This window comes from Bos grunniens, chromosome 20 (genome assembly GCF_055505025.1).
Source record: "Bos grunniens cultivar Pamir isolate PY7600 chromosome 20, Bosgru_T2T1.0, whole genome shotgun sequence".
Taxonomy (NCBI): Eukaryota; Metazoa; Chordata; class Mammalia; order Artiodactyla; family Bovidae; genus Bos; species Bos grunniens.
Window position 1 is genome coordinate 33,894,762 of NC_141184.1, and position 25,832 is coordinate 33,920,593.

Here is a 25,832-nt window from a genome sequence, read left to right on the forward strand (position 1 = left end):
GGGAAGATTATATAGTTGTAAAAAGCTTGGGCTCTGGAGTTAGGGAAGAATGTGTTCAAATATAATTTCCACATGTAATTGACAATATACTTTTGGAAAAAATATGCCTGTACCTTTAGTTTTTCCCTCCCCTCATCCCCCCAAAAAAAGATTATAACAGTACTTATGTGAAAATTAAATGGATTTTTAGATATAATTACTTAGATTTTGACAAGACCCCAAAAAACCTGAAAAAAAGGATATTCAATACATGGCATGACACCAATCCTGATTCCAAAACTCACAGCTGACAGGCTAACTTATGACTGCACTTTCTGGATAAGCCTAAATATGATCTCAGAAGTTTTCTCATTTTAGACTTCCCGCAGCCATTACTGATGTGTTGTCCCGGTATAGAAGCTGAGGTAATTTTCCATCACTGGCTGAATAAATAGAAGTCTAGCTGAAGAACTTCGAGGAACTACCAGATAATTGTATCTTTTATATGCCAGAAAGGGACTCTCCAGTTACCCACAATCTTATCCCATAATAGTGTGTCAAAACTCTGCCAGACCACCCACTGCCAGCTCCTGGGCCCCTGTGAACTTGAGCACCTTCTTTCAGTCCAGCGAGATAAGCTTCACCTTCTTTATACACGTGCTTCCGTGCTGTCTGCCCGTGCAGCCAAGTGAACCGCAGCAGAAAATGCTCACAACACACTGGCATTGCCATCTAGATTAAACTGTAGCTCAAGTCTTCCTTCTTTCTTAGAACAGGGTCCTTTTTCAGCCATTACATTGGATTGAAGAAGTGAGATCTCTAATGACTTTGAAAGAAAATAGTTTTTGTGAATGTGTAGTGGAATACTTATAAACTGGAATACTAAGTGGGCCTCTTCTAAATTGGACTTAGGATAGTCATCCTTAAAGTAGTATGACTTGACCTAACTCTAAACAAATAATAAGTTGACTTTTCCTCTATCCAAAAGAAAAAAAAAAAAACTAAAAACAGGCAGAAGTGATCTACAGTGGCAGCATTAAGTAGGAAATTATACTGGGTTACTTGTAGTTTGGAGGGCATATGGTAAAGTAGGAAGGCAATTTTTATTCATCAGATCAACAAATATTTATTGATTATATATATATATATATATTTCTTTTTTTTTTACTAGATACACATTGTCTATCTGAAAGGTTATTAGCCTTACTGTAGCCATCTTCTCTCCCTAACACTGTCCAGCTCATTAGTTAGAAAGCAGGTTAGTTACCTGTTAGAAAGTTACCTGTTAGTTAGTTATCTATTAGTTAGAAAGGAGGTTAATTATCTCCTCTCCCATCTAGATTCTCTTCCCCTCTCCCAAGGCAGTCCTTTGACTCCAAAGACAAAGTTAAAAGTAAACACTTATCAAGCTGTTAGATTCACAGCAATTTTCTAAACTGACCCAATAGGAAAACTTGAAAATAAGATCACGGTCCTTAAAGTGGTATATTTTAAATTGTATCCTTTTTTATTTCTAATGTGTTCATTGATCACTTGTTCATTAATCCACTTATTCAAGACACTTTGCAAGGCAAGAGAGAGAGGACACTGGTATAAGATGAGTCTGAAGATGAAAATGGAATTTTGAAAAGCCTTGCAGTTTGTGCCAAGGAGTTTTGTTTTTATTCCAAGAAAGACAGAAAGCCAATAAGAGATTTTAAGTGGAGGAGTGATTCACTCTGATATGTATTTTGTTTTTGAAGATCACTCTGCCTGCTGTGTGGAAAATGGCTCAGAGGGGGAAGGGAGTGAGGGAGAGGAATAAGGAATCTAGGAGGCTAGTCCAAATTCTAGAGGAGAACTGACAAGATTGCTCTTTATCTCTTTCTTAATCTCACATCCATGATTTTTTCAGGAAAATAGAATAAAAGTTTAAAATACAGTCTTCTGTTAAAGAGAATGAAAATAAGGAGATGGGGAAGAAAAATTTTAAAGATTTAACAAAATTTTGTTTTGCCTGTTTTAAGGTTCATGTAGCATTTAAAGAATGCCTATATTCGTTGTTGTTTTCTAAAATGCTTCATTAAGAGAAGACATTCATTCATCCCACAAATGTTGTACTAAGTACTGGTAATGCAGAAGTGTGATGGTTTAGTCTCAAAGTTGTCTCCAACCCCTTTCGATCCCATGAGCTGTGTAGTCTGCCAGGCTCCTCTGTCCATGAAATTCTCCAGGCAAGAATACTGGAGTGGGTTGCCACTTCCTGCTCCAAGGGATCTTCCTGACTCAGGGATCGAACCCGCATCTCCTGCTTGGCAGGCAGATTCTTTATCACTGAGCCCTCTGGGAAGCCTGTTACATTCAGGAGGGGCACAGAAAGTACCATCTATGTAACTTAGTCGATCTCAGTTCACTTGTATTTCTGTTCCACAATGGAGGAATACTGTGGCCAAGCACGTTTATCTGTCACCTTGTCTAAATTAATTCTTTAAATTTATTTATGGATTAAATGTGATTTCTACCATGTTTCCAGATACTTTCAGATGAAGAAACTGAGGTTCCGTTAAGCCACTTGCTCAAAGTCACACTAGTAGTAAGTGAGAAAAGCCTTTAAACCCAGAGTGCCCTCCCATAAATCCATTTTCTTAGCTCTCACAGGTCATACTAACATACCTACAACTCTACCAACACAATGTTATGTTCTCAGTGTATAATACATACCATCCAGTACCACACCAGGGAAAAATCAGTATAAAATCATAGCACTTACATTTTTTTAACCTTGTCAATGTTGACTGATCATGCATATGTATCTCTACTATGTCAGAAATCACAATGAAACAATAATAAAGGCTTGGGTAAATTTTTTTGGTTGGGGAACCAGAGAGCAGGGAGGAGAGGTACCACAAAGACAAGGAAAACTGAAGGCAAATAATAGTGACAGAATTTTGGAAGCTATAAAGTAGAAGAATAAGTGATACCCTTAAGCCAGCTGTGGGACTACTAAAGAAGCAAGCTGGCTGAGTCCCCACAGAGCCACTAAAAGTCCAAGGATGGGTATCATTGAATATTTCTGGAAGCAGAAGTGAAAATTGGCTGAAAATAGGAAGTAGTTTTGTCTATTTGAGAACCAAGCAACTGTCTCCCTCTCACTCAAGCAGAAGATTCAGGGGTTCCTCCCTAGAAAAGATGAAACAGCAGACAAAGCTTAAAGTGGAGGTTCTATAATGAAAAGATGGGCATTAGGTGAAAGTTTACATACTCTGTTAGTTTCCTGCTGTTGCTATAGCAAATTAGGACACTCCTAGTTCTTGAAAACAATACAAATTTATAATCTTAAAGTTCTGGAGGCCAGAAGTCTACACTGGGCCAGCAGGTTTGTGTTCCTTCTGTTCGGGAAAGTTCGGGAAAGACTCCATGTCCTTTCCTTTTCTAGCTTCTAGAGGCCGCCTCATATCTTGACCTGTGGCCCTGCATCACTCCAACGTCTGCTTCTACTGTCGTATCTCCTTCTGTGACTCTGACAGTCACCTCCTTCTTTGTCCTATGATGACCTTTGTGATGACAGTGTGCCTATGCAAATCATCTAAGATAATCCCCCCATCTCAGATCCTTAACATCCACTGGGTTTCTTTTGCCATATAAGGTACACATTTATAGGTTCTGGGCATTAGGATATTGACATCTTTAGGGGGCTGTTATTCTGCCTATCATGCATACAAAATATTAAAGTTCTGAGTACTCTCTACTCATCTCACAGAACGGTAGCAGCCAGGTTTACTTCCTTTAGTCAGGAAATTATAAGATTCTTCTCTGGAGGGTCTGACTAACCCCAAAGAAGAGGAACAAAAGATACTGACAAGGGGATTTATTGGTGAAAGATCAAACCAGATGATGAGTCCCCAATTCAAGTGCACATAGCCACCAATGAGCTTTTTAGTGAGCGCCCCTTTCTTAAATACAAGCAGGTAATCAAGCACCACCAGACACAAAAATTCAGTGATTGAGTGAACAGGAGGAAAGGAAATTGGAGGGAAAAGACTAGACAGAGAGCTTAAGGTATATTTTATAAAATTATATGTATATAATTTATTTTCATACATAATATATATTTTTAAATTATAGGTGTAATATGCATATAATTAATATTTTCACAAATATGAAACATCCATGAAGCAAAATCAGAATACTATTTTTTTAGAAAAAGCAACACAGAGCAAGAATAAGCTTTTAGAAATTTAGACTTTAAAATATGTATCAAAAGAATCAATACCGACTTAAAAAATCAATAGATTTGGAGAATATAATTGTGTAAATACCCCAGATCGCAGAGCACAAGAACAGAAATGAAAAATATGAGAATATATAAGAAAACTCAGATGATCAATCCAAGAACCACTTCAATACCTAATAGAAGCTCTAGAGAAAGAGAATAGAGGAAAAAGATGGGATGAAATCATCAACAAATAAATCGTTAAAATTCCCCCAAATCAAAAGACCTAAGTTTCCAGTTTGAAAGAGCCAATACAATACTTAGAACAATACATGAAGACAGAACAATACCTATGAAATCTTAGAACACTACAAAGAGAAGGTCTTATTGGCACGGAGAAGGGAGTAAAGTCACATACAAAGAGTCAGGTGTCAGAATGACTTTCGGAGTCACAACAACAATCCTGTAAAAAATTGGTATCGATGATTTTATTTACAAAGCAGAAATAGAGACACAGATGTAGGAATATGTATGAATACCAAAGGGAAAAGGCAGGAGGATGGGAGGAACTGGTCGACTGGGATTGACATATAAACGCTTGGCAGTAGTGGTGTTAGTCGCTAGTCATGTCCGACTCTTTGTGACCCCATGGACTGTAGCCCCCAGGCCCCTCTGTCCAGGGGATTCTCCAGGCAAGAATACTGGAGTGGGTTGCCATTCTCTTCTCCAGAGAAACACTTGATACTATGTATAAAATAGGTAACTAGTGAGAACCTACTATGCGGCACAGGGAACTCTACTCAATGCTCTGTGGTGACCTAAATGGGAAGGAAATTTTAAAAGCAGGGGATATATGTAGATGCACAGCTGATTCACTTTGCTGTACAGCAGAAACTAACACAACATTGTAAAGCAACTATATTCCAATAAAAAATTTTAAAATAAGAAACCAAAGGAGCAATGCTTTTAACACTCTGAAAAGATTTCCAATCTAAAACTATGTGCTAATACAAAGTATTGATTAAGTGTAATGACATGATAAAAACATTTCCAACAGTAAGCTCTCAAAATATGTATTCCATATACACCCGGTCTCCAAAGGAGATGCCTCCAAAGGAGGTGCTTTACCAGAAAGAGCTGGTAAACTAAGGAACCAAGAAACAGGGGCACCAACTCAAAAAGAGATGAAGGCAACCTCTAGGAAAATGGCGAGAGGATAGCCCAGAACGACCACAGTACACCAATGGCAGAGAAAAATCAGTCCACAGTGGGGGAGGTCCCTGAAGCAATGCTAGAAAAGAAGTCTCCAAAAAGATGGAGCTAAAAGCAATTGAATATCTCAAGTAACTGAATATTTTGAAATGATATTTATATCATTTGAAGAAAGTTTGGGGATTGACTGGCAACTAGTACGTGGAGAACTAAGAAAACAAAACAAAATGATGACACAATTATTAAATCCAGAGAAAACAAAAAGTTGAGCAGTAAAAGAAAAGTAATCAAAATATATTACACGGTTACAGTGATGTGAATACTGAATATTGATGTAATCAAACTTCTAATATAATGATTTTGGGAAGATGGAGGAATGAAAAGTGTACATGTGTTGGTGGTAGTAGTTGAAGGGGTCAGAGAAATCTATGAAAGGAACCTAAATTCTTCCATAGTTTCAAACCACTAGCACTTTAACATAAATATAAAGAGGTATTAAAATTTTAAAAAGAGGTATTAAAAATAGATGTATAAATATAAAGAGGTAGAACTAAATGCCTGGTACTTGGTTATAGGCCAGAATACTGGAGTGGGTAGCCTTTCCCTTCTCCAGGGGATCTTCCCAACCCAGGGATCAAACCCATGTCTCCCACCTTGCGGGCAGATTCTTTACCAGTTGAGCCACAAGGGAAGCCCAAGAATACTAGAATGGATAGCCTATGCCTTCTCCAGGGTATCTTCCCAACCCAGGAATTGAAGTGGGGTCTCCTGCATTGCAGGCAGATTCTCTACCAACGGAGTTATCAGAAAAGCCCTGGTTATATGGAGGTTAATACAAAAGATGGCTGTGAGTTGGATGCTGTTACTTCGGGGACCCAGAAAAAAGGCAGAGAAAGGAGCAAGGAGGAGATTGCAATTTTTTTTTCTAGAAAAGTCTTGTAGGACTATTTGGTTCCTTAAACCACATGAATATATATATATATAACTTTGGAAAAAGAAAAACTAAATTTAAAAATTAATTTTTTTCTACCATAGTGTCAAACACCCATGATTGAAGGACAATTCTCAAGCTCCTGACCAATGATAGAATTCTTATTGAGTTATATTGCTTAACAAGCATCCAGTATCTTATTTCTTGGATCTAACTGTTCTTTGCATAGAAATATATGGAAATAAAGGTGTGAGCAAGACGGATTCACTGGGTTCAGAGTGCAATAAAAACCTCTGAATGACTAAAGATCTGCTCTTCATAAAGCTGTCTAATCTATTGAAAGGTATTTTATGTATTTGTCCTTCACCTCCGTTCAAAACACTCCTTCACATCTCCAAACAAGAATGCAATCTTGTGCATGATGCCTAATGAGGGAACTTTGTTCTTCAGGATTCTAAGGTAATATATGGTGAGTGTTAACAGTAAATATACATTCCTTTTCTCCCCATTCTAATGTGTACCATCATTTTCCCCAAAATTTTGGGTGAGTTGTAAGGTCTTCTTTCTACATTTTTCCCCCCAATATATTTAATTAGCACTCAGTCTCTGACATGGAGAAGGAAATAGCAACCTACTCCAGTGTTCTTGCCTGGAGAATCACAGGGACGGTGGAGCCTGGTGGACTGCCATCTACAGGGTCGCACAGAATTGGACACGACTGAAGTGACTTAGCAGCAGCAGCAGTCTCTGACAAAAGGGCTTCTCTGGTGGCTCAGAGGTTAAAGCGTCTGCCTCCAATGCGGGAGACCTGGCTTCGATCCCTGGGTTGGGAAGATCCCCTGGAAAAGGAAATGGCAACCCACTCCTGGGTTCTGGAGAATCCCATGGATGGAGGAGCCTGGTAGGCTACAGTCCATGGGGTCGCAAAGAGTCGGGCACGACTGAGCGACTCTGACAAAGCTATTTCATGTAGAAAAGTAAGTGGAGGATTTTCAGTCATCTCGAAGAAGGAGGTTTGAAAGTATCCACTGAGCCAAAAGCAGATCTGAAAGAGAAGGAAGAGGCAGAACAGAGTGCCTTTGGCTGAGAATCCCAGTGGGCACGGGGGCAGGCAGCTCCAGGGGCCCCAGGTTTCTGCTATACAGCTTCACCCACCTAGAATCTGGCAGACTGCTTCATCTTGCTTGGTAGTTTAGAATAGTTAAGGTGAAAATTCAGTTTTCCAGATTGGATGCTGCTGCTGCTAAGTCGCTTCAGTCGTGCCCAACTCTGTGTGACCCCATAGACGGCAGCCCACCAGGCTCCCCCATCCCTGGAATTCTCTAGGCAAGAACACTGGAGTGGGTTGCCATTTCCTCCTCCAATGCATGGAAGTGAAAAGAGAAAGTGAAGTCGCTCAGTTCGTGTCCGACTCATAGTTCGTGTCTGACTCGTAGCTATCCCATCTACTGCAGCCTACCAGGCTCCTCCGTCCATGGGATTTTCCAGGCAAGAGTACTGGAGTGGGGTGCCAATAGAACCAGGCTAATGCAACTAGGGCCGAAAAGGTTGTGGAAACAATCTCGGCAGGAAAGACAGTGGCAACAATACCCCTGGGAGGACTGGGCATTGCCAAATAGGTCGCCACTAATTGCTACTAGGGGAATTATCCACTTGGACTGGGGCCCTGCATTTTCCTCTCCTTTTCTTCCTGGATCTTCCCATGTGTCTCTGCCACATCCTCTTTTCTCATTTCTTCTCCTGTGCACAGTCTCACCCCAAGCTCCAGTACTATCTTTTATGTCACTGTCCTCTTCTCTTTTACTCATGTCTGGCTCTCTCAACTGCTCAAAGCATGGATTTTGGAGTTATGAAGTCAGATAATCCTAGAGATGTGCTTTAAAAAAAAGGACTTCCCTGGTGGCTCAGATGGTAAAAGCGTCTGCCTACAGTGCAGAAGACCAGGGTTTGATCCCTGAGTCGGGAAGGTCCCCTGGAGAAGAAAATGGCAACCCACTCCAATGCTCTTGCCTTGAAAATCCCATGGGTGGAGGAGCCTGGTAGGCTACAGTCCATGGGTTCGCAAAGAGTTGGACATGACTGAACGACTTCACTTTCACACGGCTTAGCTCTATCATCTCTCTTGGTATATATTTTCAAAGGGTTGTTATGAATGAAGAGTGAAGCAATGTGTGCCTGTGTGACTACCTGGAACAGCTTCTTCAAACCTTTTTGGAGCAAGGCAGAATTTCTGTCCATCCATCTGCCATATACACACACATCTCTACACATATCTGCTTCCCTGGTGGCTCAGTCAGTAAAGAATCCGCCTGCAAAGCAGGAGATTCGGATTAGATCCCTAGGTTGGGAGGATCCCTGGGAGAAGGAAATGGCAACCCACTCCAGTATTTTTGCCTGGGAAATCCCATGAACAGAGGAGCCTGGCAGACTACAGTCTGTGAAGTCGCAAGAGTCGGACATGACTGAGTGACTAAACCACCTACATATACCCAAGTGTATACATCCATATGTATACAGGCATGCCTGAACATATGGTAATATGTCAGAGCACAGATTGCACAGAAGACACTCAAGGTTAGCTTCCCTGCCCTCCTCCCCTCCAGTCCTATGACACCGCCGTCACCTAGCTACCCTGTTAACTCTGGGGAAATTTTCTCATTGTTCCTCAAAGTTCTTTCCTTTTCCTTTCACTTATTACCTTATTCTTTTTTTTTTTTTTTTTTTTTATAAGAGCCATGGAAGAGAAGTAGTAACAATCTGATCACTCAGTCATACTTATTATACCTTTTGCCATGATATAAATGTGTATTCATACCCCTGTCTGCTGCTAATGGTAATTCATTTTTTCAAGTAAAATAAAAATCAGTAGGTTTATATGCCTAGGTTTTTATACTTTATACAAATCTCATCAATGTTATTCCAAAAATAACATGTTGAGAATACCTTATTCTTATCCCTGGTTTTCTTCTCACTTCTCCTTGTTGCACTCCAATTGTTTTTTTTTAATATCAGGAAGTTTCAGAATTTAGGCCATGGTCGTGGTCCATAGTTTTAGAGGTCCTTGCTCGTCACAGTGTGGGCCATACAGACAGCAACATTGGCCGGGGACTTGTTAGAAATGCGGGCTCTTGGGCCCCATTCCAGACCTCCTGCCTCAGAATCTGCATTTTTACAAAATCCACAGCTGGTTTGTGCTCATGTTTGAAGAAAAGTCCTCTTGAGCACCTCTAGGTGTCTGCCCACTGAGACCAAATCTAGGAAGATGGAAGTGGAGTCTCTTGGGAGTCTACAAGTCCTACAAGAGGTTTAGTGACTAAAGCTCCAGACATTTTGAATAACCTGACAATGAATGAGAAAATAATTACTACTCAAACCACATACTATGATTATTTTGATTCAGTGTAAGATGAAGTCAAGGGCTACTGAAGACCTAAAAAGAAATGTCTGTAGTTAGGATATTGAAATCAGTCATTCAGATATTCTGCTTGAAACAATGAATGATTTCCTCTCTGATGCATTTTCTCTCTTCTGTTTTAATAATATGTCTGAAATCTGAGTAAAGGAAATTTTTGTTTAGAAAATATTTTGGCTTGGGTTTATTAAATGTCCCAAATGTTAAAATGCTTATTTCTGCAAAGAAAAAATTTAGCCTGAAAGCATCAGATCAGATCAGTCGCTCAGTCATGTCCAACTCTTCGCGACCCCATGAATCGCAGCACGCCAGGCCTCCCTGTCCATCACCAACTCCCAGAGTTCACCCAGACTCATGTCCATCGAGTCAGTGATGCCATCCAGCCATCTCATCCTGTCATCCCCTTCTTCTCTTGCCCCCAGTCCCTCCCAGCATCAGAGTCTTTTCCAATGAGTCAACTCTTTGCATGAGGTGGCCAAAGTACTGGAGTTTCAGCTTTAGCATCATTCCCTCCAAAGAAATCCCAGGGCTGATCTCCTTTAGAATGGACTGGTTGGATCTCCTTGCAGTCCAAGGGACTCTCAAGAGTCTTCTCCAACACCACAGTTCAAAAGCATCAATTCTTTGGCGCTCAGCCTTCTTCACAGTCCAACTCTCACATCCATACATGACTACAGGAAAAACCATAGCCTTGACTAGATGAACCTTTGTTGGCAAAGTAATGTCTCTGCTTTTGAATATGCTATCTAGGTTGGTCATAACTTTCCTTCCAAGGAGTAAGCGTCTTTTAATTTCATGGCGGCAGTCACCATCTGCAGTGATTTTGGAGCCCCCAAAAATAAAGTCTGACACTGTTTCCACTGTTTCCCCATCTATTTCCCATGAAGTGATGGGACCGGATGCCATGATCTTCGTTTTCTGAATGTTGAGCTTTAAGCCAACTTTTTCACTCTCCACTTTCACCTTCATCAAGAGGCTTTTGAGTTCCTCTTCACTTTCTGCCATAAGGGTAAACTACATTAAAATCATTTTGTCAAAGATTTTTCAACAGGAATTTAAAACATCTGAAGTCTCAACTATAAAAATATCTTGTAGAATAAAGATAAATTATGGCAGGTGATCTTAATCTCTGTATGGAACCTCAGGAAGAAGAGGTGTAGAAAGTCTGAATCACAATCTTGATTTTAAAAAAGCTTCAAATCTATAAATATTAAATAAATTATTATAAGATAGTTTGAACAAATGACAACTTACAGCCCCAAAAGAAAAAGGAATCTGTGCCAATTCACAATGAAACTTTGTCATGAGACATTCTGTACTTACCTCTAGCTATCTACAGAGGAACTCTGTAAAAATGCAAAAGCCATGAACTGAATAACAAATTACCTAGCAAAATATTTTTTAAAATATGTCTTTACAAAAGGGAATGGTAAAGCCACAGTCATTGTTAACTATGATAGGACACTCTTGATTCTTCTTTATCAGATGCTTTGTACTGACTGACTTGAAGGTAAAATAATCAGGACCCCAGAGGGAAACAGGCGGTTCATACCTGAAATTGCCAAGCCAAACCTCACAAAGCACCAGCTCAACTTGAGACGCAAGAGAAATGGATGCTATTGAAACAATTCCAGCCTGGTCGTCCCTGCTAAAGTTATAATCAATTGTGTACTATGAATGCAAGCATGTTGTAATAAATACAGTATGTGAAGTAAAAGGGAGCTTCCCTGGTGGCTCAGTTGGTAAAGAATCCACCTGCAATGCAGGAAACCCAGGTTTGATCCCTGGGTACGGAAGATCCTCTTTAGAAGGAAATGGCTACCTACTCCAATATTCTTGCCTGGAGAATCCATCAACAGAGGAGCCTGGCAGGCTACAGTCTATGGGGTCACAAAGAGACAGACATGACTAAACATCTGAGTATATTATTATATCAAGTAAAAGGAGAAAATACTGGCTCTTTTCAACCCAGTTGTGAATTTTTTGAACTATTCTAGATTTTTGTTGGAAATGGAGTTATAAACTGCCTGCTCTAAGAAATCTAACACTTTTTGATTCATTGTGAGCACACACTTGAGAAAAAGGAATAAAACAAAGGAAGCTATTCTTTTTCTCATCAATACCACGCTGATGAATGACTCATTTTCAGAATGGGGCATTCTAAAAAGGACATTGGAGAAGAAGATGAGAAAACTCTCTCTCAACCCACTGAAAACAACCATTACCACCAAGAACTTTGTCAAATCCATCCCACTTTCTGAATTCATCTGCTTTTATGCTGCTAATCTTCAAGAGATTCATTCATTGTAAATTCCAAAGACTTTAGACTCTTTTCTCCACTGGTTTGTGTTGTTGCCGTTGTTCAGTCACTAAGTCATGTTTGACTTTTTGGGACCCCATGGACTGCAGCACGCTAGGCTTTCCTGTCCTTCACTATCTCCCGGAGTTTGTTCAAACTCATGTCCACCCTGTTGGTGGTGCTATCTAACCATCTCATCCTCTGCTGCCCCATTCTCCTGTTGCCTGGTTTGTATGTTGGTCTAAATATAGACACAGATCGGTTTTGAAAAACCAAGACATAAAAATAAAGTATCTGATATGAGCCAGAACCAAAAAGAACCAGAGATTGTATCACACAGAGACCTTACTACCCTTCTGGAGGTAGGCCCAAGGCCCTGAAACACCTCACCCCAACCTCAACACCAAATCATTCTGCTTAGTTTATAATCCAGTTATATGTGACAGTGGGCTATGGCCAGCAACTTGGTTTCATTTGCATTTTAGAATATGGAGATTTGCAGCAGAAACAATTCAGTTGAAGGCAAATTCTCATTTCTTAAAATCATTTACTTCACTATTGTCATTATAAGGCTTCCCTGGTAAAGGATCCATCTGCAGTGCAGAAGATGTGGGAGACACAAGACCCATCCCTGGGTCGGAAGATCCCCTGGAGAAGGAAATGGCAAACCACTCCAGAATTCTTGCCTGGACAGAGGATCCTGGCAGGTTATAGTCCATTGGGTCACAAAGACTTGGACACAACTGAGCATGCATGCATAATGTCATTATAAATATGGAAGTTCACAGATTTTAAAAAACAGAGAACATTCATTAGGTCATTTGATACAGAGCATCTGGCAATATCACTGTTGATCAAAATACAGTGATGACGGAGGAAACTGGCTTTACATTTTTGAGGGTTCTGTAATGGATCCCAAAAGACATGGTCGTCATGTGCAGTGTGCTTTATACTGGGGAGTGATCAGTGAGTTGAATGGTTGCACGAAGACCTTCTTGTTTTCCAACAGATGTTTTCAACAGCCTACACAGCATACTCCATTAAATTTTACTATTGTTTCACTGTCAAAATATGACTCTTTGAATTATTTCTTTTTCTTTCTTCTTAAAACAGTACCATATGGCATGCTTTTGCATATCATGACTATTTTTTAACCTTTTGCCTTTTGAAATATTTAGCTTTACATGACCTAAAAGTTAGACCTTGCTGATCTCCCATGGTGCTTCTTTTATGCATATGTGTAATGTGAAAACGTATGTTTGCATCACACTTCACCTGTTAAAAAACATTTTTAAGTATATTAATCTTTGGTGACTAAGTAAATGACTTCTGGTGGCAGGAAGTGTATTTTAAAAACCTAAACTTTGCCAAAAACCAGACTGAATTAAATTTCCATCTCCTCAACTAACTGTGTGAGCTAAGGCAGGTCATTTGACCCTCTGAGCCCAAATTTACTCATCTGTAATTAAATAGGGATAGTAAGACTTGACAAAGTTGTAAGGATTAAATGAGGTAATGTAGGTAAAATGCTAAGCCCAGTACCTGGCATGTGAGAAATGCTCAGTAAACTGCAGCTCTTTCATGATACAACCCTCAAGAGGTAAGTTATTAGACCCTTGGATCATGAGAGAACTAAGGTTTCAGAATTACAAAATGTACACAAGGTCACACAGCTAGTACTCAGAAATCTTAGACTAAAACACATGAGTGTGTGTGCGTGCTAAGCCACTTCAGTCGTGTCCGACTCTTTGCAACCCTATGGACTGTAGCCCACAGGCTCCTCTGTCCATGGACTTCTCCAGGCAAGAATACTGGAGTGGGTTGCCATGCCCTCTTCCAGGGAATCTTTCTGACCCAGGGATTGAACTTGGGTCTCTTATGTCTCCTGCATTGGCAGGCAAGTTCTTTACTACTAGCATCACCCAGGAAGCCCCAAAATACATGAGAGCCGACTCCAAACCTCACGGTTTTTCCTCTAAGGAAGGCTCCCTCTTGGCTTAGTTAAATGTCTGCTTCACAGTTTTCCTTCTGATGCTGTGATGTACCTGGGCTGCAGTAGCCCTCCTGCTTCTGTAGTCTTTATGCAACAGGTCGATCTATCATCCCAGACTATGTGTATCTTCCTGCACTTCTGTTTTGCCATCTGTAAACATGCAAGATGCTTCACTTACTCTTACCATTTTCTGTTTGTATTCTGACTTTTAAAAGGTTTGTTCGAGAATATGGGCAGGCAAATGGCATGGTAAGCCTAGCAATTTAAAACCTCCATGTCAATACTTTATTTTCAGCCACTGGCAAAAATGACTCAGAAGAATACATTACTTTTGGCAAAACATACCCAATTTCTCCATAATTTGAAGGTGTTATTTTATCTATAAATATTACATAGAGAATATAGACTAAGTAAGCTTTTGTGATCAGGTTACCTGTCATCTTCAATGACGTGAATATGTTTGTCAGCAGCAAATGTGCGCCCTCTGGATTGACAAGGCCGGAAAGGGCTGCTGGCTCTTCCTCTCCACCCTTCCTTCCTTTTTGCCCTTGGGGTAATAAAGATGCAGAATGTGTCCTGCAATGTTCCTAGTCCACTCAGTGCCATTTGGAAATACATATTGCATTTGACAGCATTTATAAATCACATATTTTCCCCTCAGAATAACTTGCAGTGTGAAAATGCTTCCATATGTTAGAAGTGGGTCTCTCCATTTTACTGAGGAAGGAGGGAATGGAAATATAATCTGGGTTTCATGCCACATTGAAGATAAATACTATACAGGTTTAAAATGGTGTCTGTTAATTTTAAGTAATTCTCTAGTGTTCTCTGCACTGCTAAAATTGAATAGGTGATTTTGACACAAAATATCATATTAGTAGTAATTAAATCACTCTTTACAAAGACTACTAATAGTCAACATGGCTGAAATGCCACTGCATAGATTGAATCTAGATAAACTGAAGCTGTTCCTTTTCAGTACAGAAGCACCCTATTTTTAAATTCCCCCATGGACTCTAAGACTGGATAGAGAGGCTTGACTGCTACTTCTTACAATTCCCAAAGTCTTTTCCTTAAACGTACGTCTCTTTGCCCTGAGCCTTTGAGCTAGCAGGAGAAAAGGCTCGTTGTTTCCCGTTTCACAGGAATAAATGGATCTTATTCCACTGAGAACAAGACCTCGGAGGCCTAACAAGAAGAAAGGAGCAGAGCTGCCAGCCTGCTCACAAACCTGGAAGTCCCCGACCCCATTCTCCTCCTGGGAACTGGCAGAAGCATCCCCCGAGGTCAGCATTCACCTTCACCTTCCGCTGGTGAGAACTGAAGTGCCCTGTGACCCCTCGGGCACAGAAATGGAGCAGGGATACTGGGCTGCCTGTGGGTGGTTCAGCACTCAAGGTCTCACTGTACTGTATCAGAACAAGTTTGAGAGAAGTCAAGGCCAGGTAGCAATTTGTAAACCTTCCCAGAAACATTTGATCCTCGTGCTAAAGAAGATCACAGGAGAAAAACCTCCCACTTTTCAAATGAATATGATTTGCAAAAGTCTTAAAAAAAAAAAACAAAACTGAGAACAATCCTTTACATGTATTCATTTTCTTTCCTTCAAGCTTTTATGATCATTGAGCTATTATGACAAGTCAAGACAAAAGGATCAGACGAAATATTATAATTATGTGACATCTTTTTTTAAAGCATTTTTATGGTGGGAAAATATACATAGCATAAATTTTACCATCTTAGTCATTTTAAATACAGTTCAGTGGCATTAGGTATTTTCAAAATATATTATTATCACCACCATACATCTCAAGAAATTTTTCAGCACCCCAAATTGAGATTCCATATCTGTTAAACGCAAAGTCCCCATTCCAGTGCCCCCACCAGCCTTTGGTAACCACTGTTCTACTTTCTGATTCTGTGGATCTGACTACACTAGGTACCTCATATAAGTGGAGTCATGCAAGCAAGGTAACGAACTACATCTTGAGCTTCAGCCTTAAAACGTGAGAAATGTTCACAATTATAGAAAGAAGTTTGCTGCATCTATTATGGTCTTTTTTGGGTAAAATTTGTTTTCTCTTTTTCTTTCCTGATCTTTAAGTTTGTTTTCCACAAATCCCTCTAAACCCATTTTGTTTCACCACAGTATCAAAACAATCACTTCTACTAATTAATTTTAGCTTACTCAATTTTCAAAAAGAAAAATGGCACATAATGCCAAAGATTGAGAATGAAGGTCCCTATAACAAAGTTGGTCTTGTGGTCTTATAGTCTGTGGCACTGGCATATGTCTCATCCATTCTCGGCTTATAAAAACACACATGCACAAATCTTTACCTGCAATTTCATCTCTTTGCAACTTAGCCAATTATTCCTTTTTTAGCCAATTATTCTTGGCTAATATATAGAAATACTGACTTTTATCCTGTTATCCTGTGACCTCGTGAAGTCATTTATTCTAGTATTTTGGGGGGTAGAGGTAGATTCCCGAGGATTTTTCTACATGGACTATCACTTGTCTGTGAATAAAAAATGTTTTATCTCTTTCTTTCCAATATGTAAGCCTTTGTTTTCTTTTTAGCTTAGTACACTCTCTAGGACCTTCAGTATGATGCTGAGTAGTAGGGATTACAATGGGTATCTTTGTTTTCTTCTGGTCTTAGCAGGAAGGTGTTCAGCCTTTCTCTTAAAAGTATGATGTTAGCTGTTGGTTTTTGTAAAGTTCTTTATTTGGTTGAGAAAGTTCCTTTCCATTCCAAATCCTTTAAAAATTTTTACATGATGTTGAATTTTGATTATGTTTTTTCTGCATCTTTTTGGCACGGTGTTGTTTATAATATTCCCTTATTATCCTTCTAATATTTGAAGGACCTATAAGGACACTCCATATCATTCCCGATATGTTTTTGTCTCTTTTTTATTGGTAAATCTAGTTAGGATTTTATTAGCTGTATTAATATTTTCAAAGAAATAACTTTTGGGAAGTGGAATATTTCCCCCGAACTTTGGTTTTAGAAGTAGAAAAATGAGTTGGTTTTTTTCGTTTGTTTATTTTTACTTGCTTTTTTTTTTAAGTCTAACTTCAGAAATGTAATTAGGGATGGCTTTGAAAAGTCATAGTTTTTAAAAAAAATTGTGGTAAAATACACATACCATAAAATGTACCATCTTAACTGGTTTTAAGTATACAGTGCAGTAGTTTTAACTTTTTTCACATTGTTGTATAAACGATCTCCAGAATTCTTTCACCTTGCAAAGCTGAGACTGTCCTTAATGATGATCAGTTCAGTTCAGTGACTTCCCACTAACCCATCCTCCTGCCACTGCCTAAGCCTCTGGCAATTCCTATTCTACTTTATGTCTTTATGAATTTAAACAACTCTACAAATCTCATATTAGTGGAATCATACAGTATTTGTCTTTTTGTGACTGGCTTATTTCACTTAGCATAATATCCTCAAGAATAATCTATGTTGTAGCAAGTATCAGAATTTGCTTCCTTTTTCAGTCTGAATAATAGTCCACAACATTATATAATAATCCACAATAACAATAATAATCCACAATAATCCAACAACACGAGAAGACTCTACACATGGACATCACCAGATAGTCAATACCAAAATCGGATTGATTATATTATTTGCAGCCAAAGATGGAGAAGCTCTATACAGTCAGCAAAAACAAGACCGGGAGCTGACTGTGGCTCAGATCATGAACTCCTTATTGCCAAATTCAGACTTAAATTGAAGAAAGTAGGGAAAACCACTAGACCACTCAGGTATGACCTAAATCAAATCCCTTATGATTATACAGTGGAAGTGACAAACAGATTCAAGGGATTAGATCTGATGGAATGCCTGAAGAACTATGAACAGAGGTTCATGACATTGTACAGGAGGCAGTGATTAAGACCATCCCCCCAAAAAAGAAATGTAAAAAGGCAAAGTAGTTTTCTGAGGAGGCCTTACAAATAGCTGAGAAAAGAAGAGAAGCGAAGGCAAGGGAGAAAAGGAAAAATACACCCATTTGAATGCAGAGTTCCAAAGAACAGCAAGGACAGATAAGAAAGCCTTTCTCAGTGATCACTGCAAAGAAATAGAGGAAAACAACAGAATGGGAAAGACTAGAGATCTCTTCAAGAAAATTAGAGATAACAAGGGAACATTTCATGCAAAAATGGACACAATAAAGGACAGAAACTGTATGGACCTAACAGAAGCAGAAGATATTAGGAAAAGGTGGCAACAATACACAGAAGAATGATACAAAAAAGATCTTCATGACCCAGATAATCATGACGTTGTGATCACTGGACTAGAGCCAGACATCCTAGAATGTGAAGTCAAATGGGCCTTAGGAAGCCTCACAATGAACAAAGCTAGGGGAGGTGATGGAATTCAAGTTGAGCTATTTCAAATCCTAAAAGATAATGCTGTGAAAGTGCTGCACTCAATATGCCAGCAAATTTGGAAAACTCAGCAGTGGCCATAGGACTGGAAAAGAAATGACATATATACCCATTTGCATTCCAATCCCAAAAAAAGGCAATGCCAAAGAATACTCAAACTACCGCACAGTTGCACTCATCTCACATGCTAGCAAAGTAATGCTCAAAATTCTCCAAGCCAGGCTTCTACAGTATGTGAACCATGAACTTCCAGATGTTCAAGCTGGATTTAGAAAAGGCAGAAGAACCAGAGATCAAATTGCCAACATCAGTTGGATCATTGAAAAAGCAAGAGAGTTCCAGAAAAACATCCACTTCTGCTTTATTGACTATGCCAAAGCCTTTGACTGTGTGGATCACAAGCAGTGGAAAATTCTTCAAGAGATGGGAATACTAGACCACCTTATGTGCTTCCTGAGAAATCTGTATGCAGGTCAACAAGCAACAGTTAGAACTGGACATGGAACAACAGACTGGTTCCAAACAGGAAAAGGAATACGTCAAGCCTATATATTGTCATCCTGCTCACTTAACTTATATACAGAGTACATCATGCGAAATGCTGGACTGAAGAAGCACAAGCTGGAATCAAGATTGCCAGGAGAAATATCAATAACATCAGATACACAGATGATACCATCCTTATGCAGAAAGCGAAGAAGAACTAAAGAACCTCTTGATGAAAGTGAAAGAGGAGAGTGAAAAAGTTGGCTTAAAGCTCAACATTCAGAAAACTAAGATCATGGCAACCAGTCCCATGACTTCATGGCAAATAGATAGGGAAACAGTGGAAACAGTGGCTGACTATTTTTTGGGGCTCCAAAATCACTGCAGATGGTGACTGCAGCCATGAAATTGAAAGATGCTTCCTCCTTGGAAGAAAAGCTATGGCCAACCTGGACAGCATATTAAAAAACAGAGATATTACTTTGCCAACAAAGGGCTGTCTAGTCAAAGCAATGGTTTTTCCAGTAGTCACGTATGGATGTGAGAGTTGGACCATAAAGAAAGCTGAACACCAAAGCTTTGATGCTTTTGAACTGTGATGTTGGAGGAGACTCTTGAGAGTCCCTTGGACTGCAAGGAGATCCAACCAGTCCATCCTAAAGGAAATCAGTTGTGAATATTCTTTGGAAGGACTGATGCTGAAGCTGAAACGCCAATAGTTTGGCCACCTGATGTGAAGAACTGACTCACTGGGAAAGATCCTGATGCTGGGAAAGATTGACGGTGGGAGGAGAAGGGGATGACAGAGGATGAGATGGTTGGATGGTATCACTGTCTGGATGGACATGAAATTGAGTAAGGTCCAGGAGTCGGTGATGGACAGGAAGGCCTGGCATGTTACAGTCCGTGGGGTTGCAAAGAGTTGGATATGACTGAGGAACTGAACTGAATAATCCACTGTATGTATTTTGTTTATCCATTCATGTGTTGATGAACACATGGGCTGCCTATACCTTTTGGCTATTGTGTGAGCAAGTATCTGTTTGAGTCCCTGCTTTCCCATCTTTGACGTATATACCCAGAAGTAGAATTTCTGACTCATAGGATAATTCTATTTTAAAATTTCAAGGAACTACCATACTATTGTCCACAGCAGATGCATGATTTTACTTTCCCACCAACAGAGCATAAAGGTTCTAATTTCTCCACTCTTAACCACACTATTGTTTTCTGTTTTTTCTTTTTTTTAATAATAGCCATCCTAATGTGTATTGGTGGGAAAAATGAAGTTTAAGTGATTACATTTATTTTCCAAATCCTCACATATGTGCCATCTATTAGGAAGGCTTATTATGGAAAAGATTTCTGTCCTGGGTGTGTTTGAACATGATAAACGAATAGAATATGAGTTTTCCCCTTTCTGATAATTTTTAAATGGTCTATATTTGTTTCTATTAATGCCAGTCTGTGACTTTAAAGGCTTTGCAGATAGAACAAAATTGTCTATTTGAAGTTCCTTTTTGGTGAAAGAAAAACAGAAATGTATGGAGGTCTTCTGGAGACTGAGTTTAATAATGATCAATAATGTAATCAACCACGCCCACATTATGAAATCCTATATAAAAATTCCAGACACCAAGCTCAGTGGAGCTTCCTGGTCGTTGAACTTACTGATGTCCTGGGAGAGTGGTGCACCCATTCCTGTGCTCTGTATTTTGAACTGTGATATTGGAGAAGACTCTTGAGAGTCCAGATTCCTGTGCTCTGGACTTTCCTAACCTTGCCCTATGTATCTCTTCATTTGGCCATTCATTTGTTGTTTTTTTTTTTTTTTGGCTGTTCATTTGTGTCCTTTATAATAACATGGCAATCATGAGTATAGAGCTCTCCTGAGTTCTGTGCATTGTTCTGCTGCTGCTGCTAAGTCGCTTCAGTCGTGTCCGACTCTGTGTGACCCCATAGATAGCAGCCCATCAGGCTCCACCGTCCCTGGGATTCTCCAGGCAAGAACACTGGAGTGGGTTGCCATTTCCTTCTCCAATGCATGAAAGTGAAAATTGAAAGTGAAGTTGCTCAGTCGTGTCCGACTCTTAGCGACCCCATGGACTGCAGCCCACCAGGCTCCTTTGTCCGTGGGATTTTCCAGGCAAGAGTACTGGAGTGGGGTGCCAGAATTGTTCTAGCAAACTTTAAAACCTGAGAGGTTGTGAGAGACCTTGAATGTGTAGTGGGCCAGGCAGAAATGTAAGTATCTTGGAGACACCTGAAAGTTGTAACCAGTATTTGAAGGGGAGCAGTCTTGTGAGACTGAGCCCCTAACTCTTGATGTTTTTGCTAACTCTGAGTCATGTTAGAATTGAACTAAATTGTAGGACACCCTGCTGGTGTCAAAAAATTGGTATCAGAACATACAAAGAAAATCAGGAGGTATTCCAATGCCTCTTGGATCTGCAGAGGTTTTCTAATATGGACCAATGAAAAAACTTAATATTGTAATACTAGGAATTGTGGATTTTATAAGACAGCGACATAGAGCAAACAGTACATTGAACATAGCTTTTAATAACCAGGTGACCTTGGAGAAATCACTTGACTTTGAAGATTCTCAGTTTCCACATCTTTAAAAATGAGGATAATGATGCTTTCCTGTAGTAGTTAATTTTGGGTCTACTTGGCTGCACCACAATGCCAGATAGTTGGTCAGACATTATTCCCAATGTTTCTGTGAGAGTGTTTTGAACGAGACTTACTTTTAAACTGGTGAACTTTGAGTAAAGTAGATTGCCCTCCATAATTTTGGTGGGCCTCATCCAATCAGCTGAAAGCCTGACTAAAACAAGATTGACCTCTCCTGGGGAAGAGGGGATTCTGCCAGCAGACAACCTTTGGACTTCAACTGAAACATTGGTTAGATCCTCACATTGGTCTCCAACCTGCTGACCCACACAACAGACTTTTGACTTGCCAGCCTCCATAATCGTGTGAGTCAGTCCCTTAAAAATAACCTCTCTCCCTCTCTCTATATCTGTGTCTTTCTATATCTACATCTACAAAAGTACAAAGTGGAAGTTGCTCAGTCATGTCCAGCTCTTTGCGACCCCATGGACTATACAGTCCATAGAATTCTCCAGGCCAAAATACTGGAGTGGGTAGCTTTTCCCTTCTCCAGGGTATCTTCCCAACCCAGGGATCAAACCCAGGTCTTTCGCATTGCAGGAGGATTCTTTACCAGCTGAGTCACCAAGGAAGCCCATCTATATCTATATCTATATCTATATCTATATCTATATCTATATACAAATTTATTGATGGGGCTTCCCTGATGGCTCAGTAAAGAACCTGCCTGCCACGCAGGAGACCCTGCAATGCAGGAATCCTTGGGTCAGGAAGATCCCCTGGAGAAGGGAAAGGCTACCCACCCCAGTATTCTGGTCTGGAGGATTCCATTGACAGATGAGCACTGTGGGCTACAGTTTATGATGTCTCAGAGTTGGACACAACTGAGCAACCAACACACACATACATATACAAATATACACACACATATATACACATAGGGGCTTCCCCAGTGGCTGAGACAGTAAAGAATCTGCCTGCAATGTGGGAGACCTGGGTTCGATCCCTGGGTTGGGAAGATCCTCTGGAAGAGGGCAGCAACCCAGTCCAGTGTTCTTGCCTGGAGAATCCCCACGGACAGAGGAGCTTGGCGGGCTATAGTCCATGGAGTCGCAAAGAGTCGGACATGACTGAGCGACTAAGCACAGCACAGCATGTACACATAGAGTATGTATATATGTACATGCTTTGAGGTTAACAAAGTGTCTTTCACAGACATTATCTCATTTAATTCTCATAATAATCAGGTGAAGTAGTATATTGGTCAAGGTTCTTCAGAGAAACAGTACAATAAGATGTATACGTACATGTGTACACACACATAGTCATACATGCCTGCATGTATACAGACACATTACATACATGTATACGCATGTTTATATATATACACGTGTGTATAATTAAATAATGTCTGTGATGCTACTCTGTGAACTTCAAAGCATTGTAAAACTTATTCCCTCTAGGACATGTAATGTGTACTGAACGTTGTGTTGAGTCTTTATAGACATATAAATTAATGTCTACAAATGTGATCTCAGATGGATGTTACAGACAGATGGATCTGAACTATCTCAGAAGAAGCGACAGCAGAAAGAGTAGTTTTATGGACTTCCATTCTGGACTAGTATAGCACCTGTTTCCATGCAGTGGAAATAAAGTCTATGTGGACAGGAAAGCACGTGGCTTAGTTAGCTTATTTCAGCGTACTTCCCCAGCATCTGGCACAGCGTTCTGCATAGTCATTGTCCAGATAACTGCTGAAGAATAGGTGACTTTATTTATGTGATCACTGAAAAAAGCATGTTTTGTGAGTGATTAGGTAGAAAGCATTAAATACCTCAGACTTAACATAAAGAACTTTAGCCTCTAGCATGGAGGATTGGAAAGTGCATATGTGTTGAATCTGTTCATGCTGCAGAAGAGTTAAAGGTCCATTAATCCTAATCTGTATGCTGGAATCTTAGTCTGGCTGGGATAGGCCAAAGCCACTCACTCAGAATACCTCAGTGAATAAATCCACAGCCAGCCCTCACTCTGAAACAAATGGCTTTGCTTACTTGGGCCTTTGCTGAACTTTGCTTAAGAACAAGGTACAAATAGAGCTTGATGGCAAAGTCAGAACCATTACACTGAATAAATGCTTATAAACTCCAGAACTATAACTGGAAGGCAAACTCTGCCCAGTGTCTGCCCAAGTGTCAACTCAGATCTCTAGAGGACATTTCTTGTAGCAGTCAATGGCCAGTCTGAATTGAACTAGCATGCTTCACAACTTTATGGATTGTGGTTTATGTGGGCAGATATTTTGAGACCCAGTTGTGGAAGAATATAGTTGCTTTCAAAATATTCTAGGCAAAACCTTTGGTCTGAGAAATAGACCAGACTTCTAATCTTGTTGATATTTTGGGAAGTATGTCATCACAGTAATATTTTCAGGCTGCTCTGGATATGGCCAGTAAGGGAGAGACCATCAAGACAAACTGCCTTAAATTAAGACAACAGTGGGATCCTATTTTCCACTTACAAAATTGGAAAAAACAACTTGAAATTAATACCTGGTATTGCTGAGACTATATCTCTACACTGCTGAATAGAAGGCCATTTATCCCCTTCCAAAAAAAAAATCTTTAAAAATATGCACATCATTTGACTTCAAAATTCCACTTCTGAGAATGTTTTCCAAAAGAATAATTTCATCTCAGCAACAATTTATCCATTAGTGTATGTTAAACAAGTGTTTCTTGTAATAGTGAAAAATTAGAAATCACTGAGCTATCCAGCAGTAGTGAATTACCTGAAAGAATTTACCTGTATTCATGTGAAGGAATAGTACGCAACTATTAAAAATAAGGTTGTAAAAGAATACATGATGACATGGGAATTTGTTCATACTCAATTGTTGAGTTAAAAAATAGTTTGCAAACTTTAGGTACAAAATAAGTCTATATTGCTTTTAAAAATTAAGTAAAAGAATAATCTATACATGTGCAAAGAAGAGAGGCTAGAAGACATACATTAAAATGTTAATAGCATCTGTTTAGGTGGTAATTTTTGTAGGTGATTTTTACCATCTCCTTTATGCTCTCCCTAGCAAGATTTCTGTAGTAAATATTACATCAACAATTGTGAGAGGTGGAAGGTAGCTTTCAACATTTCAAACAAAATGAATAGCAAACAAAAAAACCTAAAATGAATTAGAATTGTCCATTAATAGAGGAGCAAGTCCATTTTACAGTGCTGTGATTAAACCCTGGCACATCCTAGGACTTTACATTCTAAGGCAGTTAGTTCAAAATGATTTATGTAAGTCATGATGGTTCATAAGGGTCTTAAAATTTTTTGCTATTTTCACTTAATATGAAGTATTTTCTACCCACCCTGTGCTAAGCCTTGGACAGCATGAAGTCCAGAGACTGAAGCAGGGAGGTAGCTTGACACATTCACATGAATGCTAGCACACAGATGCCACCTTACAAATGGGAAGTTTCAGCCCTTCAGACAACACACTCCATGCTACTGAAATCTAAAACTGTGTCTGTAGAAAAAGAAAGAGCTTGTAGCCAGATCCGTTTGCCTGTGAGGGTATTGAGAAGTTAGAAATGTCTGGGGTAAATCCTTAACATCTGGAGGGTGATGTCATCCATGACATCCAGCCTTTTCTACAACTGTCCCTGGTGTCCCTGACGGAATGGACTGAGGGATCATCCTGTCTATTCATATCAACCATCTGCTGCTAACTGATGCAGCTGGCTGAGCAGTGGATCTGAAGTTTTAAGACTGATGGTGAAAATGGCTGCAAGGTAGACAGTTCAGTCTGAATGAGTGCCCATCTTGTGAAATGTGACACTTTCCCCTGTCTGTCTCCATTTGTTCCAGAGCCATAAGAGGGAAAGACCCAAGAATGTATTTTTTTTGCCCATAAATGAATGAGCCAGAGATTTAGACAAGATTGGGCTCTAAATCCAAAACGGTACCAGTAGTGGTCGGACAAGGGAAAATGTCCAGACTAACTTAAAGCCATTCTTAGCAAATTCCCCCTGTAGATGATTCAGCCTTGCCTAGATAGGTGTTTTGAATTACAAAAAATCCAGAATACTCTAGAAAAATGACAGTGGCTAGAAATGTAACCACATAAGTTTCAGAATGACAACTCCAAGGACTAGGCATTTTCTATGGTCTTCTGTAGCCCTTTAAAAACCAACAGTGAATGCAAGTAAACTCACCCTTAGGCGTCACTGTTATGTCTATTTTCAAAATTTAAAAATGAAAGATTGCAAAGCATTTCACAACAGGTACTT

At 39.6% G+C, this 25,832-nt stretch overlaps 1 protein-coding gene across 7 annotated transcripts in view; it reads right to left on the reverse strand.

Annotated features, from left to right (window-relative positions):
- RANBP3L (RAN binding protein 3 like) overlaps positions 1-25,832 on the reverse strand; it is a 322,025-nt gene that overhangs the window by 28,679 nt on the left and 267,514 nt on the right. The window lies entirely within an intron of this gene.